This window comes from Macaca nemestrina (assembly GCF_043159975.1).
Source record: "Macaca nemestrina isolate mMacNem1 chromosome 11 unlocalized genomic scaffold, mMacNem.hap1 SUPER_11_unloc_1, whole genome shotgun sequence".
In the NCBI taxonomy this organism is placed as follows: Eukaryota; Metazoa; Chordata; class Mammalia; order Primates; family Cercopithecidae; genus Macaca; species Macaca nemestrina.
The window spans coordinates 918,046-938,848 of NW_027257572.1; the positions used below are offsets into that span (position 1 = coordinate 918,046).

The 20,803-nt window shown below is 48.9% G+C and overlaps 1 protein-coding gene across 2 annotated transcripts in view; it reads right to left on the minus strand.

Annotated features, from left to right (window-relative positions):
• The window catches only part of LOC139361133 (disco-interacting protein 2 homolog C-like), a 173,988-nt gene that overhangs the window by 112,796 nt on the left and 40,389 nt on the right, over positions 1-20,803 (minus strand). The window contains exon 1 of one of the 2 annotated variants that reach the window (XM_071089625.1): positions 19,385-19,817. The exons of the other annotated variant lie outside the window; for it this stretch is intronic. The gene's annotated coding sequence lies outside the window, so the exon portion shown is untranslated. Of the gene's footprint in view, positions 1-19,384; positions 19,818-20,803 lie in introns of those variants that run through there. 2 annotated transcript variants of the gene reach the window in all.

Here is a 20,803-nt window from a genome sequence, read left to right on the forward strand (position 1 = left end):
TGGAGGGACCTTCCAGGTAACCCGGCCCCCTCAGTGGACAGAGGACCCCCGTGGGGCCACAGAGCCCAGAGCTCCAGTGTGTTCGCGGCAAGGATTCAACTGCAACCCTGATGATGTCCGAACGCCTTCTGCCCTTCTGTGTCTCTGCCCCACTAACGGGGAATCCGTGAATGCTAAGGAAATGTAACGCATTTTACAATACATGTAGATTTTTAGCAAATTAAAGATAAACAGTGACAAACTTTGAGAATTAACCAAAATATAGTTCAGTGAATGCCCAAACTCAAAGCCAGTCTCCAAGAGGTGATAATCTGTGTGTGGTGGTTAACGCCTGTGAATCCCAGCAGTTGGGGAGGCTGAGGCAGGAGAATCACTTGAGCCTAGAAGGTTGGGGTTGCAGTGAGCTGTCATTGTACTACTGCACCCAGCCTGAGAAACAGAGTGAGCCTGTCAAAAACAAACAAACAAAAACAAATTAAAGGAGTTCAAATGAACTCGCCCATACCCTTTAAATTTTCATTAGGGTACATGGGGTGATCTAGTTCCTTTTTCCCTTGCAATACATGAATAATCTAATAATTAAATATAATCTAACAATTACATGGGAAAATTTAATTATTTTCCCATTTCATTATTCCCTATCTCAGGGAAAAAGTTGAAAGTATTCCCTATTTCAGGGAAAAACCTAAAAATCATTTTAAACCTTCCTTCTACAAAACAGTATACTCAGTCATCTCTATCTGCTTGATCATGTGGAATTCAGCTTCACATGTCTACAACACAGTTTTTGTGAAACAGCGTTTATGTAGACAGGCAAGAGAAAGAAACACTTGGTCTATGTAGAAGCAGCAGAAGACACGTTTTAACAGAAAAGGGAGAAGATACCACCGTGTGAATCTGGAAATTCTGTCCTCACCTTGTCCACACACAGAAAACACCCAAGCACGTGCCTAGTGTCCAACAGGAGCACAGAAAGGACAGGGATCCCTCCAGTTGTTTAATGACCAGCCCCACTTGTCACCGCCACATAACAAAATCCGCACGACAACTTCAGCACGTTTCATTCACGATTCCATGGAAATCAGGCTGAAGAACATACAGATGTTTTGCCCACATTTAAAAATCCAAGTGTGGGACTCATAGAAATAAAACACATTATGGGTTCACTTAACTTTTCCAAATTTTTACTTGGAGAAACCTATCAAGTTCTTGTCAGTTACATCCTTAAGTTTTTCAATAATTTTTCAATGCAAAGGTCGGGCAAGACTTGTAAAAAGGTACACACATACGGCCCGGCGCGGTGGCTCACACCTATAATCCCAGCACTTTGGGAGGCCGAGGTGGACAGATCACGAGGTCAGGAAACCGAGACCATCCTGGCTAACACGGTGAAACCCCGTCTCTACTAAAACTACAAACAATTAGCCAGGCGTGGTGGCGGGTGCCTGTAGTCCCAGCTACTTGGGAGGCTGAGGCTGGAGAATTGCATGAACCCGGGAGGCAGACCTTGCAGTGAGCTGAGATCGCACCACCGCACTCCAGCCTGGGTGACAGAGGGAAACTGTCTCCAAAAAAAAAACAAAGGAGGTACACACATACATGCCACGTTCTTCTCTCAAAGAGACAGGCCCTTTTTTAAGATTCCAGAAGTAAATGTGGTTGTCACCCTGCTTTTGAGAGGATGGGCTGTGTTTTAAGCATGAACACACTTTCCTCCATGCACCAAGGATGCACCATGGGGGCAGTGCTGCCGCCGCCTCCCCAGTCTCTGCTCAGGGTGGGGCAAGGGGAGCTCCGTTGTCTCCGGTATACACCGTCAACGGGCCAGGTGCTCAGGAGGCGGCTTCCAGGACTCGCTGTAGGCATTTGTCAGCAGGGCAGGCAGTGCCTCGTGCTGGTGGGCATCCAGCAGTAAGGGAGTCTTGCACTTCACTCCCTGGGCCCAGCCCCAGACAGAGGGGAAAGAGACACCTGTATCGTAACTCATGTGTATTTATAGATACACAGAGACTCTGCAGTGCAAGGTGCAGAACTAGAAGGAATCATGGAAATAAGAGGGAAGACATTTGGTGACGACTGGAAGAGCCACCTCAAGCCTCAGCACTTCCTGCCGGAGCCCTCACTGACCAGACTCCTCCAGGGTCACTGCCACTGCCTTGCCCAGCTCATGACAGGGCAGACAGTGACAGAGCCTCAGAACAACCGCCCACTCCTTTGTCACCAGCCCAGGGGACGAGCTATTCATGAGTGTCCCAAAGCCTGAATGTGGGAACACAGAGGTGACTGAGCAGAAAGGGGGACAGCCACAATGGCCGCGGGTGTGCAGATATTGCGGGGCACCCCAGCAGCCCTTTCCGTCTTAAAGAGGACGGCCACGGGTGTGCGGATGCTCCCGCGTGACCCAGCCGTCCTTTCCACCTTATAGGGGAATGGCCACGGGTGTGCGGATATTCCCGGGTGCCCCAGAGCCCTTTTCACCTTAAGGAGATTTTCACAGTCTCATATCAGTCTCCAAACTATTCAGTGAGGTTGAAGGAGTATCATTGTGGACCAACACTGATTGGCACCAAGTAAGGGCAATTTTATAACCATGTCTCAACCGTGAAACAATCAGGTCTTTGGCCATCTGGTCTAAGCTTTTTCTGTAACAAAGTTGGATAATTAGGTTGAACTTTGGTTTTCCAAAACTTGTTACAGAAACCACATCTTCCTAGATGTGGCTCTGTGGTGTCACGTGCACACATCAGTAGCCAGGCTTGCCAAGACTCATGGCACGTTCCACGTTCACCTGAGAAGGCTGCTCAATCACTGAGGGCTCTGGCATGCTCTGAAATGAATTTGCCACTTCAGCCTACACTCTACTCCCTTGTTTGGTTAAAGAAACCCAAAAAGCAGAATTTGTTTTGGCCAATCGCCTGCTGACCCAACTGCAGACGTTTTAATTAGAGTACTTTCATTGCATCCTAGAAAGCAAAGTCATATAGATCAACTCATTATTACCACTCCGAAGGTTTAGTAAATCTCCAGATAATCAGGCAAACATTTTAAGAAGCTACATTAAGGTTTACAATACTCAAAATTTAAAACTACATCCATGCTTCAAAAAACCACCATTCCCATTTTAGATGGCCAAATGCACATGAGAAAGAAAGAAACGTGCTGAGCGCATTTTTTGGGTAATCTTATGGAGAAACTGCCACTTTAAAAATGGCTCTAGTTCCTGGCTCCAGATGGGTGTGGTGGGTTGCCTCACTCAATTTCAACTCCACCTGAAGCTGGGACACTAGAAATCCATTCCCAGACTCCAGGACACCAGAATTCCCACTTCTGGAAACAGCCTGGAATGCAGACCTGTAGCAGAGAATTCTTTCCTGCCCACCCTAACCATCCTCTGTGGAAGGCGACAGTCAAAGACAAGTCCACCCCCCTAGGCGCAACTGCACCACGAAGAACCATTTCAAGGTGGGAGGTGATTGATTAGTGGGAACAGGCAGTTTAGCTAATCACTTATAAGGCAGAGAAGGGGGCTTTGAAGGCCTGTATCTGGCCTTGACCTCGGTAAATGGTCATCAGCCAGTCAGCCTAAGCCACATGGGAAGGGGCTTCTTGCAGTAAAAGTGGGGGCGCAGTTGTGGGGAGGGGGAATGTCTTAACCACCACTGTTTTACAGGATCACAGGGCTCAGGCAATGTTCAGTATTATCACACACCAAGGTTTTTACAGTCTGAAGAAAACTACAGTCCGAAGGTGTCAGTTCTCAAAGCCCCTACGTTCCTCCTGCTAAGATTCCCAGAGGGTCTCCACTTCTTGCACCGAACCCCAACTTGCACAGGCACCTGCGTCTTCCTCCTGCAGCAAATGCAGATAAGAAGCTGTGGCTCTGCTGCGGTAATGATGCCATGCAGCCCTAACACCACAGCAGAGCAATGGCTCTGGCCTGAATGTCCCCAAAACCTCATGCTGAAACCATCTCCGACGGGATACATTAAGAGGTGGGGCCTTTGGGAGGTCCTGCTCTCAGGACTGGGCTTGGTGTCCTTGTTGGGAGGCCTGGAGGAGCCCTCCTGCTCCTCCACAACGTGAGTTCTGACGAGACAACCGCTGCCACGCAAGACCCGGCGAGATGCTGCCGTCTGTGAGCCACAGGCCCTGGGGCACCAGATCTGCAGGTGCCTTGACCTTGGACTGCCTTGACCTTGGACTTTCCAGCTTCCAGAGCTGTGAGCAATAAATGTCTCTTTACAAATCACCCAATCGACAGCAGCCGGACAGAGGCAGGAATGTCACAACATGAGTCACTTTCTCAGTGGGCCAGAGGACTCCCCATGAGCCACCACCGTAAAGCAAGAACTCCCTGGAGGATGGAAAGGGGGTCACAAGGAATTCTACCCAGCACCAGGGTGTCTGTCCTTTCTTGCAGGAAGATAGCTGAGCCATGGCAGGAAACTACAGGGTGGGTGGGGCTGGACAGTAATGTGTCACCTGCTCATCTAAGCCTCAGTCTCCTGCCTCTCATCACGACAGTGGGGGTAACAGCCCCCTCACCTGAGCTGTTGGGGGAGGTAAGAGTGCTGGGTGACTAACAATTGTTAGCTCCACAGAAATTAGGCAAGGAATCCGCCCCATGTCTTATAAAACCAAACCAGCCCAGGAATTCCACATCACTACTAATTTGCATGGGAAAATGCCGGATTCTCCTGAGTTCTGGCATGTCACTTGTATTAATAAAGTTTGCACAGTTTTCACATAGTAAGTATATAAAACAGGAAAATAAATCATGCAATTTGGAGGCTGAAGCAGGAGAATCACTTGAGCACAGGCAGTGGAGGTTGCAGTGAGCCAAGGCCTCGCCACTGTACTCCAGTCTGGGTGACAGAACGAGACTCCATCTCAAAAAATAAAAAGAAAGATTTTGCTGCTTCATACTAGTAAAGTGGGCACATTCTACATGCCAACTCTTATTCAAAGGTCGCCTAACACTGACTCAGGAACTCTGGCCCTGATGTGCTTGGAGTTTTAATGCTAACAGTGTTAAAGACCACTCCCCCAGGAGCTCTGAACAAGTACTCCAGGTATACGCTGAACAAGACCACACACTCTCTGACCGAAATCTAACTTCACAGACCCAAACCACAGAAACACAGAAGACACTGCTTCTGTCCAACTTTTTGTTCTGCCATCGTTTGTGTCCATTATTTCCTACAAACCATCTCATTAGAATTTAAGGCACACAAAAGGCCAATACAACAGGGTTACTTTTCAAAGGTTTGGAGGTGAAGAACAGATACAATGCGTTCGCTTCCTATTGCTGCTGCAACAAATTACCACAAATGCAAACCTCCTCTGAGCCCTGGAAGTCAGGAGTCCCAGGGCTGAAGTCAAGGGGTCAGTAGCTTGTATTCCTGCCTGGAGTCTCCCAATTCATAGAGGCCACCACGCAGCTTGACTCACAGCCCCACACCCCTCCTACCACTGCCCCGGCCTCAGCCCTGCACCCCTCCGGCCCCTGCCCCTGCCCCACCCCCGCCCTCAGCCCCACAGCCCTCTGGCCTCTATCTCGTCCTCAGGTCTCCTCCTCTGAGGCAGACCCTCGTACTGCCTTCTCAAAAGGCACATGTGAAGACACTGGACCCACCTGGACAACCCAGGGTCCTCCCCCATCTCACTGTCCATTACACTCACATCTGCAAAGCCTCTTTTGCCATGGAAACTTCATTAGACTAACAATCATTTAACAAGTCCATTCTAATGATGTGAAAATTGGCATTGTTTTCCTCCTAATGAACAGATCAGTCACCCAAGTAACCTATAAATATTTGACTATTAAATATACAATACTGTAGGAGACAGAGATGAGGAAGTGGGTTCCTCCCTGAAAGACGACTGGACCCTAGACGGAGGGATGAACATTCTGAACAGAATCAACATAACTCAACATTGGAGTCGGAGAGGCCAAGCAATAAGACGTTCAAAAAAGCAACCAGAAAGTATGTACTGTGCCTGTAGTTCGCATCTGCCCCTGGCGTCATGAGCACGAGCGTGCGGACACGCACACAGGGCCCAAGTTTAAGATCAAATATAAGGAAGCTTTCCACTGTAGTATTTAACTAGATCTTATTACAAAATAACCTCCTGATTGCAGTTTTTATCCAAAAAGTTCTCTGTAATTAAGGAAATTAATTTTCCCCTGAAAGACATTTCTCTATTTATCATCCCATATAAACTAAATGGGCATATTAAAGAAAAAAGACAAATGTTTGACTTCGGGGGTTTGCCTATGACTTGGATAAGCAGGATTTTCTTCTGGCCATGCAGGGAGCAGCTGGACCAGACTGGAGGGAAGGAAGAACAAATTTCCACTCTGACCTCAGTTGGGCACCAGCGTCTTCCCTGTCAGAATGTGGGTGTGGTGCTTCCCATACACCAGCCTCTGACGAAACTCAGCCCAAGGGTGTGGGAAAATGCTGTCTACTTCTGAAAAATCTATAAGGTGCAGACACATCAAAAGCTTCAGAAAACTGTAAAGGACCAAGGAGACCGCTACACCCTTGGAGTTTACAGAAAATGGTCAGCATCACACGTGCCTGAGGTCCAGGGTCAGCTCCCAGCTGCCGCGACGCCGTGAGCGCAGCCCTGGCTTCCCCTCTGATGCAGAGAGCTGCTCACTCTGCCGGCAGCACTCAGAGCTCAGAACATTCTAGATGAAAGCAACGTGTTCCTTTTAAAATGGGGAACCGGGGCAGCACAACCGAAGCTCTACGACTGTCTCAACTACTGGGTTTCGGGGTAGCATTAGGAAATCGTGAGAATCCAAATCTCAATTTCATACAGATTCCAGATTCACTGCAGGTTCCAGAATTTCCTGAAACCTTCTTCCAATTTATCACTCAGGATTCCCTTGCCAAAGCTAATAAAGTCTACATTCCTTACGGAAAACCCACCATAAGCACCACCACAAATAAGATCAACTGACGCCCGCCCTTCGCACCAAACCTATCAACTGTTACTCACACAAGACTGTGCTGGAGGCAGCTCTCAGCTGAAGCCGAATCCGTGAGACTTCATTATCCCCATTTTGGATCGAGTGTGAAGACTGTCAGCAAACCAGGGCCCCAGTGTGAAGCAGAGAACAGATCCTCTGATGCCTGCCTGAACATTTCCTTCCCACCTCTGGCTTGCATATTGAACACCCTCAGAGCTACTGACTCACCCACATTTGCAGGTCATTTATCCAGCCACCAGGATAACACAATTATGCGATAAAAATGCCTTCTCAGGGCTTTGTCATACTCAATAAGGAAGCTCAGAAGGCTAGGTAAGCGCAAGAAAGGGGGAAGCGTCCTCCAAACAGACAAAAACCAAGGAAAACCATGCAGAGACTTGAGAGAGAGAGCAGAAACAGAGCCCGCTGTAGCCTTTCAGGTCCTGCTGGCCGCAGCCCTGCGTTAGGAGGCACCATTTCCACGGATGCATCCTGCTGGGCCCATTTGAAAGGTCCCGCTTGTGAGACATTCACCCCCACTTCCAGCTCCTGCAAGACCCGCTGCAGCCCCACTCCATCCTGGGGGCCGACTGTGCAAGTCTTCCCGGCGAGACCCCTCAGAGCCTGCTCAGTCTGAGACTGGGAAGCACCAACGATCCACAAAGGCACAATCCCGTTCTCCTCGTGCTGCTTTCTGGGTTCCAAGTTGTCTAACGAGTCCTGCATAAACCCCGGGCTGGGGAGCCAGCCAGGGCCCAGCAGCACCCAGCTCATGCGCTCCACTCACCCCACAGAGGACCACGGAGGCCCCAGCATGCTCTGTCCGTGGGGCAAGACACCAGAAACAGCCACAGTTCAGGGTTCTGCCACCCGCCCTCTGCCGTCATTACCTGCTGTGATCTGAATTCTCATTGGTGGGAAAAGTGATCCCACAGCTCCGCTGCCTTAATTACCTGCTGGGATCTGAAATTGCATTGCTTGGAAAGGGCATCTCACTGGTCAAGCACTCCTTGCTGCCTCCTTGCAAACAACATTAAAAATCCAAAACCCCTCTTAAAGAACGTTTACTATAACCTCAAAACAAGACCCATCCCGAGACCAAGGAAGATACACACGCACATCTGACACCTGGTGGACATCCTTTACCGAAGTCACAGCTTCCATGTGGCGTGTGAAGCAGGAGGCCTGTCACGGTGACTCAGGCTGAGGTCTGAAGAGGGGTCTTCCAAGCAACTAGGCAACCAGGACGCACACCCCAAAACCCAAGTCCCCGCACTCATGTACCTGGCAGAAATGCTGCGTGGCCATCGACACCAGTTGTGAACCAAGACCGATCTGTGTCCTGTGGCCCTCACAACGTCCGTACATGCCTGGGCCCACCACAGGCCCGCACAGCACCCTGCTTGCCTCCAGTGGGGCTCTCTCCTGCCAAGGGGGATGGCCCTGAAGTCCGTTGAGATTTTCAAAGCTCTACAACGTCGTCCTTCCTCCTGCTTGTTCAGAAGGCCTAAAGCCCTGAAGACACCAGTGAGAATTGACCTAGCCTCTTAAGGCAGCTCAAACGCCTAAACACAGGAACGCTGGACCTCTCTGCCCTCGAGAGCAGCCGATAACACACTGGGCTAAGCAGAAGGCACAGATGTCACATCCAGAAGCCAGTGGCGCTCAGGATTGCATTCCAGGAGCCGCCCATGTGAGTCCCTCCAAGGCTTCCAAGTCGCACTTGATTGTTTTCATCGCATCTCTATAACATCAGAGACATTATATCTCGTGGTATCTATGAGATCGTCTCTACTTTTATGAGCACATATGCTCCCTGACTTACCATGGGATGAAACTGTTCCAATAAACCCAGCGTAAGCTGAAAATATCCTAAATAGAAAGTACATTTGACATAATAGTTTCAACTTACAACGGGTTCATCCAGAGGCAGCCCATCTTGGGCCAAACAATGCACTGAGTGTGACTAATTCACACTATCACAAGGTTGGAAAAAAAAAAAAAAACACAAATGTAACCATTGGGAGCCAGGGACCATCTGTATTGGGGCTCCTGTCTTCAGAGACAACAGAAACCTCTTCTTAGGCAAGAATCACAATTTATAATCCTCAAAATGTTAAACTTAGTTTAACAATCTAGAGGTTCAAACAAAGCCAAAGTAGGCCCACAAGGCCGTTTGTGCCATTCGCTAAGACACACGACTCTGTAATAACCCTCACCACAGCCCCTCAGGGTGGGTCCCAGAGGCGGCTGAGGCTTGTGGCTACGGACACTAACGAAACCAAAATCAGAGTACGCAGGTGCAGTCAAGTCATATGACTTCTCCACTAGCATATGCACAAATGTTCATCAGCAAATCTCATCTTCGCTTTACCTCCCTCCCATGACCTAAAAAGGAGTCCACCACACACACCCACAAACACACACACCACTTCAAAAACATAATTAGTACTTGCATTCAATTCTGGGCATTCAGAATAGACCTAATGGGTGATAAAATCTCTCCTCCAACCCATTGCTTAGCCTTCTTAGAGGATGAAGGATTTTGCATAACACAAGTCAACATATAAAAGATCTGCTATAGAAACAGACTTTCAAGTGGTCCTCATTATAGTGATTCAACTAATATACAAAGGCCCAACACACAGCACAGTGTATGTTAGAAGAATGATTAATTTGTTCCCCTAAAAATCCTAATATCTACACAGAAAAAAATACCCAATACACATTTTATCATTCTTTACCAGTATAGTCATACAAAGGAGTATCACAAAAGCAAAAGAACACATTTGGTTTGATTCACAGTTCTAAGTTTAATATAAAATTGCTAAAACCACCAAGACAAACATGACTATGAAATATTTAATGAACTTCACCTAAATTCAAGTCACCATTCAACCACCACTACCTCTACTGTCCTTACGGGAACTTTCCAAAAGTAAATTCTGGAATTAACAGGACAAAATTTTCTGGTGATAGAAATTAGGAAGAAATTGGTTGAAGGCCGTTCCTTGGCTGTCAAACTTTTTCTCAATAATATTTTGTAAAATAAAAGCATCAAACAGATCTTTACATTAACTTACAATCTATCAAGCAATACTGGAGCAAGCTTTAAATATTAGCCACATACTGTCAGGGCTGACTAACATTAAATCAGTATCAGTCTCATGTCTTGCAGCAACCACAGCTCATCTTCTTAAAACCACTTAAGATTTCATAATTAACTCAAACAATGTAAGTCATCTCCTTGATCTTTGACATTAAGGGGTCATTTTCCCCCAAAATAGTACCTCTTTCCTTGACATGATTTAATCTGTGGTTAGAGTATTTAACAGGATTTCTTTCCTTCTAATAAAATATACACCTTTCCAATATGAAAAACTCTAACTGATAATGCTATAGCTTAACCAGGTCAAAAGCATTTTTTTTTTTAAGTTAAAAAAAGAACCTAACTGCATCTTTGGACCTTATGTGAGGTAGTGTCCAGGGTCACTGGGACCCCTGCTTGGCCAGTGTAGCTGGGTACCAATTAAAGACAGAAACCCAAGCATTCACTCAAAGCCCCTTCCCAGCTGTTCATCCTAGTGGAAGAAGCCATGGGTACAAACGAATGCGGCATTCTACGGAGGGCTTTGGGGATAGGCTGCTTGAGAACATCAAAGTGGCTCACGTCCCCTGAGTATAAAGCCAGTGACTGCTCTCAGCTTCCATCCACAGTAGCCAAGGTCTAGAATCACCTGAGTGCCCGTCAACAGGGGATGAAGGGAACGTGGCACAAATATACACAGGAGCAATACTCCACCACACAGCGGAGAGCCCTGTCATCCGCGGCAGCATGGATGGAGTTGGAGGACATTACGTTAAGCAAACGAGCCAAGCAAGGAAACAGCGCATGTTCTCACTCATAAGCAGGAGCTGAGAGCAGATCTCGTGGAGGCCAAGAGTAGGTGGTCAACAGGGCCCAGCAGAGCCCACTCATAAGCAGGATGGGCAGAGGCTGGTAACGGGCACAAACACACAGCCTAAGGGGAACACGACACCTACTATTGATAAATCAGCAGGGGCATGGCAGTGGGTCATCTACTGTGGATTTCAAAACAGCTAGGAGACAATAACTTCACATAACCAGCACAAGGAAAAGAAACTATTTAAAGTGAAAGACATCCCAAGTACACAGATTTCATCAATATAGGGGTGAATCAAGGTATTACATGCACTCTCGAAATATGTACATATATTATGTATCAACAGAAACAAAAACCAATGACAGAACCATTTGCGAAGCGCGTGCAGGAGAATGGGAAGCCTGACATGGTGTGGCTGTGTGTCCCCACCCAAATCTCATGCTGAACTCTAACCCTGTGTTGGAGGAGAGCCCTGGTGGGAAGTGATTGACTCATGGGGGTGGTTTCTAATGGTTTAGCACGATCCCCCAAGTGCTGTCCTCATGATAGTTCTCCTGAGATCTGGTTGTTTGGAGGTGCATGGCACCTTCCCCTTCACTCTCTCTCCCCTTCCAGCCATGTGAAGACATGCCGGCCTCCCCTTCACCTTCCACTCTGATTGTAAGTTTCCCCAGATGTAGGAGCCTGTACAACCCACAGAACTGTATGCCGATTAAACCTTTTTTCCTTATTACCCAGCCTCAGATAGTTCTTTATAGCAGTGGAAGAACAGTACAGTCCTCAGGACCAGCAATGTTTTCCTTCTACCCAGCGGCCAACAAGGTCCCACACCCTAGTTGGTTTTCCAAAGCTTTGCCAGAATGCTGAAGCTGTTTTGGGGATACTGACTTTCCCCATCTCCGGCAAACCAGATGGGGCATCCTATTTGCCTCTTACCACCTTTCTCAGAGAAACCCCACCTCTGAAACAGCCTCCACCAGGGGCCTCCTTCAGCAGCAACAAAGCTGAGTGTTCCTTGCACTTCCCTTCTTCTGAACAAGTAAACATCTTGAGCTTGTTTTTCCATCTTCCCAGCTCATTGAAAAAAATATCTTATGCTTTCTATTTTCCTAACACACACACATGGAAGAGAAGCGCCTTGAGGACAGGGGCTCTTGTTTTCCCGGATCTGAGCCTGGCCCTCAAACACTAGCCAAATACTAACACGATATCCAGAGGCAGAAATGCAAATATCCACATGACTTCAAATACCCTAAGGATCTAACAGGCCGAGTGGCCCATGTAACTATGGTGTGCTGGGCCATTCAACTGGTGTCCAAATCCCTGTCCAAGTGAACTCTTTAATTTCGAGACTTTTCAGACAGCTGTTTTTTTTCTTGTGGTTGTTCTGTTTTGTTTTTATTAAACGGATATGTTACAGTTATGATCAAGAATATCCCAGGCCGAGTGTGGTGGCTCGTGCCTGTAATCCCAGCACTTTGGGAGGCCAAGGTGAGCGAATCACCTGAGGTCAGGAGTTCAAGACCAGCCTGGCCAACATGTTGAAACCCCGTCTCTACTAATACAAAAATGAACCAGCCATGGTGGCAGGCACTTATCCCAGCTACTCAGGAGGTTCAGGCAGGAGAATGGCGTGAACCAAGAGGTGAGGCTGCAGTGAGCCAAGATCGTGCCACTGCATTCCAGCCTGGGCAACACAGCAAGACTGTCTCAAAAAAATAAAAATAAACCAATACTCCCAGTTAGTTCTTCACCAATGTCAGATACATCAGTTTAAAGAAAAATATGAAAGCATGTTTTTAAATTTCAGTGTTGAATTTAACCATATCTTTTAAGAAGATATGAAGATAGAAGTTCCCCAAGGATCGGGAGAGAAAAAAGCAGTTAAGAAAATGTTAAAACCTCAGGAGAAAAACAAGTATGGGTTAAGACCTCAAGGCAAAACTTTTTCTTTGCACTTTGATTTCAAAAGAACAGAGATGCCCAAATTATGAACTCTCCCATCTGCATTTTATATTCGTCTGTGTCCTTTGAAAGGCTGGAGATGGGATCCCAGGTTCCAAAGTGCCTGGCCATGGCTCACATCAGGCGGCAGCTTTCACAGCCGTTTACTCCCCTGACTCTGCCTAGAGAGCTCTGTGGCCCAATTTACAAAAAAAAAGGTCCTAATTTACTCACGTTCATCACTTATGAGCAGAGTCTCAAGAAATGAGACAAATATTGACACTCCACAGAAGCAAGTACTCTCTTCCAAAAGGTCAAGTGCCAGGTTCCCATGAGCCAGGCAGCTTGCTTACAGAAAGCACTGGCTGACTTGCTGGTTTAATGTTAAATGCATTTAAAATATTAAGTGATCAAACCCCCCTCCCAGTGGGTGTGCGCATTGAGCTGGCTGCAGTAGTGATGCAGACCACGTTCTTTCCTTTGGTTTTGCTTCAAGCAGAGCACCCCACACCCAGGAAGAGGCCAAAGGACGGCATCGAGGTCTAGGACAGATCTAATGAGAGCTGCAGGCTGACTGCCTCATCTGCAAATAGTCTCTCATTTCAGAGGCAATCATGGAACAGAGTTCATAACACGTGAATTTTTAAAATTCATATTTCTAATTTCATCCCATTAGAACTTTTGAACCTCCACCTCCCACCTAGAGAACGTCAGCTCAAGCCGATCACAGCGCAGTGCGATTTTCTATAAATAATGTGCACGCCTGCATCTGAGCTGAGATGTGAATGTCTGGAATGTGCCTGCCAGGCCCAGGAGGAACTGCAGCAAGTGTGGGGACACAAGCCGCTAAGGAATCTGATTTGGAGGGAGCTGGAGGCAACTAAAACTAGGTCCACTGGTTTTTCTTGGTAAGGTTTGACCAGGCAAACTGTTATCACTGTTGCTAATTTATGGTAATTGGGATGGGGACTTAACAGTAAGTAATTAGAGCAATTACAGAATTTTCTACTCAATTACAATGGCACAGATTCCTGAGGATGGAAGAACTGTTGCCCAGGAATAGAGTTCAAGAGGTCCTCCACTTGCTCCGAGGAACATGGCATTTCCACGCACCCCTGCTTTGGTCCCTGGCCACCACCATCCTGATCTCGGCCATCTGATGGCATCAGTCCCCAAAGCTGGAAACACCTGATACCTCTTGTCACCCTCCCATCTGCCCTGCCTTCCTCCAGTCCGGGATATTCAGGGATGCCCACATACAGGTCAGGAAACCAGGGTTATCACAAACCAGTGCCTGCATTCAAAGTCCTCCACGGCAGCACAATCACCAATGGCCAATACTCCCAGAACATTCCACCTCAAAACGGGAGCACATCTGGATTCAAGCTGACAATGCTGCATTCTCTTTGCCATGTACCCATGGAGGCATGTCAGGTTCCACCTAAAGGTATCAGGTTCCACGCTGGCCAGGAGCCCAAACCTAGTCACTCTGCATGATCTCATTTCACCATCCACAGAGAAGCCTGCAGTTTTCCTCCGGTGCACGGTGTGGATGGTGGATGCATTTCCCCTGAAGACTCGGAGACAGGAGCCTGGCCAAGGAGGCCAGTCACCCCAGCCCCTGCAAGGCCCAGACGTGCCCCTCTGCTGTCTGCACACAGTACCCAAGTCTAGCAGCGCTGGCTCTGTGGTGGGATCCATCTGGGCCTGCAGAGGACCCGGGGCACAGGAACCGTGCAGCCTGGCTGCAGCCAGAGGCCTAAGGGATCCCCACGAAGCTCTCCAGCCTAGGTGCCCTCACCACAGGCAGAGCCATGCAAGAGAGTTGCCTGCTGAACTGGAAACGCCCCAATCTGCTCAGCTAAAACAGAAAGACAACAGCCACCTACAGCTGCTGAGCCCCGAAACGTGGCCACTGGGCCTGAAGGGTTGAATCGGGAATTTAATCTGTGAAGTTCTTTTCAAATGTGTTTAGCTATGTAATCAAATCTTTATTCTAATTCAATTTAAAGGAGCCTCTGGCTATGGGCTCCCTTGTCGGGCATCACAGCTCCAGGGAGTAAGAATGGGAGAGAGGGGCCCAGAGCCTTTCTGCATTCTCCACGCTAATTCAACACGTCATCATAAGGAAAGGCACTCCAGCAGGAGAGGTGTACACGGGAAGAACTGGGTTGGCCCTGACAAGCATGACCCCCATGACATCACAGCTGCCTCAGCCAACAGGCAAAAAGACAATGATGCCCACCTGGACAGGCCACCGGATGTGATGATGCACCCCCAAGCCCTAGTCCCACAGCAGCCAGAGACCACCCGCTGCTCATCCCGGGTGAAACAGGCAGAGCTACCCGAGCCATCAAAAGCAGGAATAATTAAGGAGGCGATTCCCACGACACACGTGACACTCCTTGGAGACAGACACAGGCTTCGCTGTGAAAGTGCAGAGGCCGGTGCAGTCCCTAGGCGGGCTGCTTCTTCCCACGATCGGGAAGAAACCAGATCCATTTCCTTGTAGGAGAATCATTTGTACCGTGATTAGACAGAAGACAGAAGGTGGCTGATGTTATCAAATCATCAAGCACCTCACGGCTGCTTCTCCAAGGAAGGCCTGGAAATTTGCAGCCACCCGCGTAGGGGCCGCAGTGTTTACAATGGAGATATGGGTGACTGAGGTCTGGCTTCCTCAGGGAAGCTAAATTTGAACTTTCACCACTGAGGAATCGGTCATTTACAGTCACTCACCCTCAATGCAGAAGAGGGCTCAAGACACTGCACCAGACTTCAACACTCAGGGTTAGGGTTAGGGTCAAATTCACAAGTTTTACAAGATGTATTTCCTTGGGATGCCAGAAGAGATGCAGCTTCACACCCCCCCCACCCCCCACCTGCATGGTTTGCTTAGCCCCTTCACCAGTGGATCTCACCTACAGATGACACATCCATGCCTCATCCATGGCAGCACAGAAAACCACTTGGAAGACAGCCACTCCCACCAAGCTTCCTGACTTTGGTGTTTAAAATCTGCATCATTTAAAATCTGCATCTCATACGTGAGATTACACTCCTCCGAACAACGACATTGCCACTGTCATTTCACCCAAAAGGGCTTTAGGAAATGACACGCGGTCCAGACGCCAGAGGTCGCCGGCCGCCTTACTCTAGCCTAATTCCTTTGTGTCTGTATGGAGGCTTCACAGATACAGCCCATTAATGACCCTATGAGAAGCTCAGGGCATAGACGAACTCAGTGCTGAATTTTTTCCATTTATCACCCTTTTGTTTTGTCCAGAAGACAGCTGAGAAAGGTGGGGGCAGATCATCTCCTCCAGTGTAATGACTCTAGCCACTTCTCTTCACCCCAGGTCACCCCTTAGTCAACACGCTCTTGAGAAACCAGAGCAATTCTGTTCCCTTCACTCTGGGTTCCAAGCACTAAATTCCTCCATTTTATCAATGAGATTATCAAGCAGCCATTTGTAATCTGGACTGCAATCTGATACAAAATTTAAAGCTAATTTAAGTTGCGGTAATAGCTCCTATTTACATTATAGATAAGGCATGAATGAAAACTTTAATCTGTTCATAGGACCAACTTTGTAAACAAACCAATTATTCGAGCAATGATTGTTTTCAGTTAGATGCAAATTACTTTGCTCATAAAAGATTTACCAGTAGGAATTTTTAAATCCATGGTCTGTCTTTTCTGAGCCTGTCTCTACACCTTCCCCTGAGTGCACAGCAGGACTTCTCAGCACATCCCATCAGCAGACCCACTGAAGAGAATAAGCCCGCAGCCCCCAGCCCAGGAATCAAGTCCGAGCCCCAGCAGCCCCTCGTCCAGCCGGGGCTTCCTCACCAGCACAGCACCCAGAGGTCTTCCAGGTTTAACGCCACGTGTGCGTGGAAAGTAGAGTGCTGGAAGGAACACAATAGACATTCAACAATGCAAATTCCCCCCTGGAACAGCTCAGCAGCCCTCTGTACCTTCCCCAAAGTACCCATGCCAGGCAGGCATAGTGTCCAATGGGGGTGCCTAGGAATCAGCATTTAACACTATTCTGATGAATAAAAGAGTTTGAGAGGTCGGTCAGCGAGAGGCTGCCGTGGCCTCCACTCATTTGCAGGCTCTGAAGACACACAGATTCAGGTAACAGGCCAGACAGGACAGGACAAGGATGGGGAGGTGGAGGACAAATTCCATGGACCACCAACCACCCCGCCATCCCCACTGAGACTCCGTGATTTAAGGAGAGGCAAAGCCAGGGAGAAAAGATGCCCGCACCACACGAGCGACTGAGATTTCACCTAAAGCACGCAGCACGTGGCTGAGGGCCAAGGTTGGGCAAGCCAGGAGCACAGAACGGGATTCACAGGCCCAGAGGTGCCCCCCACACCCAGACCCCATGCAGACCTCCCAAGCACTGCCTGTGTCTCCTGCCTGGTTTATTTCCTCCCCCCCTTCTACTGTGTTGGTTTCTCAGCCACCACCCACCACCACACAACCCTCTCTACAAGCTTGGTGGACTGAAAAGAGCGGGGGCAGGTAAGATCTGGGCTCTGGGGCCAACGTCCTGCCTGAGACATTAGTTCCAACCCACCCAGCTGTGATGTGAGCCACCGAGATTTCTCAAATGTGAGATGGGAAGGTAACTGAACCCACTCACCAGGACGGCTGTGCAGACTCAGATTACATATAGCCACACCTCGGCGTCCAGCACACGTGGGACCCCAGTCGTGTTGCCCCTGATGGGAATCCCTCTATCTATGCCCCTTCTGCTACCAGAGCCAACTGCCAGCAGTAGCTGTGGAGGGTGCATCCTCTATTCCCACTCCACTCCCCTCCCATCGCTCCACGCAGTGACCTGCCACGCAGCGGCCACCAGCAAATCCGGCCCCACTGGATAACCGACCACCAGCCACCCCTCACTTTGGGGCGTCTTCCACTTGCAGTTCCGAAACAGGCCGAGAAACCGCCCTCAAAGGCAGTCACCTGTTCCTTAGTGCATGTAATGACCTGCCACGCAGGACCACCAGCAAACCCAGCTCCACCATGCAGGCTCCTGTGGATAACCGAACCCCCACCCCCCACATTGGAGCATCTTCCACTTGCAGTTCTGGAGGGGGCCGAGAAACCGCTCTCAAGGGCACTCACCTGTTTCCTATTGCACGTAATGACCTGCCAAGCAGGGCCACCAGCAAACCCAGCTCCACCGTCCAGGTTCTGGTGGGTAACTGCCCCCGTCCCCCGCTTCCTCCTGGGGTGTCTGGGAGGCTCAGAAACTGCCCTCCAAGGGCACTCATCTGTTCCTTATTCCACTAATACCTCATTTACAGAAATCCACTTTGACTTTCCAGCACTGCAGTTGTGACAATTTAGCAATCCTGCTTGCAAGCTACAAGAGCTTGAGGTCAGGTCCACCTCACCAGTATCCCAGAGACCCAGCACTATCCCACTGTGTTTAAAATTCCAAAATACTCCTTCGAAATGCTACTGGCATTTGCTTTGCACATAAAATGCTAAAAACCTTCCAGTGAAACAAATATCTTCAACAGTTTGATACAATGACACATCTGCCAAGTTGTAAAGCCTCATGCATTTATAACATTTTATTTATGGTCAAATGGTTCATTAATATAAATTATGAGAATCTCTAAGAAACAGGTTTCTTCTGGCATTAGATGACCAAAGGAAAACTGGGTTCGGGCTGGCTTGCGGGCCTGTAGAGGCAGACATATCTGCTGACACAACCAAGCTCCTTCCCACTGACGTGGCCTCATCTCAGGCCCCTCACCCGGATGCCCGCAGGCCCCTGGAGGAGCAAGCTGACCTGTCCACATTTCTCAAATGCACAGCTGTTGCTCACACTGCAGATAGCGTTCAAGGCACGAGCAGGCTGCCACGCTAAAAATACCACGCAGCGTCCACGCCAGGTGACGGTGGTTTTCACTCCATCCCAAAGCCCCAGGTATGAGTTTACAGCCATGATTACCACATGGATTTTTAGACCCTCAGGACATACTTTGTTTACTTTTATGCAACAAAGTTAAAAGACTATCACTCAGATATAGGCTCTGAAACTGTGGAACAATTATTTGGGAACAGAGCCTCTGCCGGATCAGGATTAGCACTTGGGACAACATTCCATGACCTCGGTCCACACAAACCCATCCAGACCAGAAGCCTCCCGCACTGTCATTTCTGTGGATTTCTGTAAACGAGGTATTACTGCAATAAGGAATAGATGAGGGCCCTTGGAAGGCAGTTTCTGAGCCTCCCAACCACACGGCCATGTTCAGGCTGAAGCCGCACCACCTCCAGAAACACTGTCCCTCGCCGAGGTGTGCCTGGCCTCTCCCTTTTTCCAAAACTTAACAAAACCTGAAAAAGACAGGTCTGTGTAGAAAAACACAAACTACTTGCCATTCCTCTTCCCAGTTGAGGCTGTAGGAAGCTCGTCTCGGCCCTCACCGTGTTCTGACTGTGGCTTGGTTCCCATAAGAAATAAAGTCAGAATTCTAGTCCCTGTCTCCTGGGCAGTGTGGCAGGCATACATACCTTCAGTTACATGAGGAAAGGCGTGGCGAGCCCCCTTCCTTCAGTAAAACTGCACAGTTCCCAGAACCCCGATGCCATCCCCCTCACACCACTGTGAACACCTGGACAGAGCACATTTCAATGCGTGCACCTTTGTGGGCTAGTTTTCTATTTCTCCACTAAATCACCCCAAATTTAGCACCCTAAACACTGACTTATTTTCTCCCATTTCTGGAAGCTGGAGTCTAAAACAGGTCCCACCAGCTAACGTCGAAATGTCGGCAGGGCTGGCTCTGGGGAAGCGACCGTCTCCTTGCCTCCCGCAGCCTCTAGAGGCTTCCGCATCCCTGGTCCATATGGCACCCACTGTCTTCAGGACCCACAGCGGCTCTGACGGCCCCTCAACTGGAAGACGCAGAAATGTCAGGAGCCCGGGATCTAGTGCTAGGGCCAAACCGCCCCACCCTCCCAGCTCCTCACACACTCCCGTGTGAGCTAATATAGATTCCACTTTAACTAGAGTCACCTGTGTAAGGGGTAAGTGCCCAGCTGTGAACTGCTTAACCTCGCCCACACAAACCCCGAGAAATAACTCACAGGCCATGGACCACGCCACAAGCAATAAGTGACCACCTGCTCAGGGACCTCCACGCCCCAGCAGAGCCCTCCGGTGACTCCTTGTGAGCTCAGACTGGCGGCAGGGGTCTGCAGCGCCAGAGGGCCCTGGATAAAAAAGACAGCTTCCATGTCGGGAGGCAGCCGCCCGCGGTTGGGTTCCCAGTACTTTAATAGCCCAGGTGGACAAGCCGCGCCGCATGCAACCCCATCACCAGAATAACGGCTACACGTGGCGAGTGCACGGGTGGCCACCACTCAGCCCAGCTGGCCGCGCTAAGCACATCACCACCGTGACGCCCAATCAGACTCAACTGCTGGAACAGTCCCGGCATCGGCCCCCAAGAACATTCTGGATCACAATTCAGAGTAGCGATTGCGATCAGGACCACACGTGGCTGAATGTTTTCACAGGAGGACGCCACAGCTGGACTGACGCCACAGCTGGATCTGGGTGGACTGAGAGCATTTCCCACTGTACATTCTTACAACACCATTTTATTTGCGCTTTATTAAACTCCTATGGCTTTTTTCTGCTTATCTACTTTATGGGAGTGTTTCTTGTTCTTATGACTGCGGTGATACTTCACGCTACAACTATCAATGTGTAAAATTAATTTGGAAGTCGCCCTATCATTAAACATTTCACAAGCAAGCAGTCAGAGGCACCTAACCCGGAGGCCTCTTTTCTTCTCTGAGCCAAACCTACCTTGGACTCAAAGAAAACGGCACACGGAGAGGGGCTGGATCTCCAGTGTCCATTCCCAGGGGGCCTCCTGGGGAGCAGATATGGAGGGAGAAGCCCTGGGCTATGGCACTGTCGTA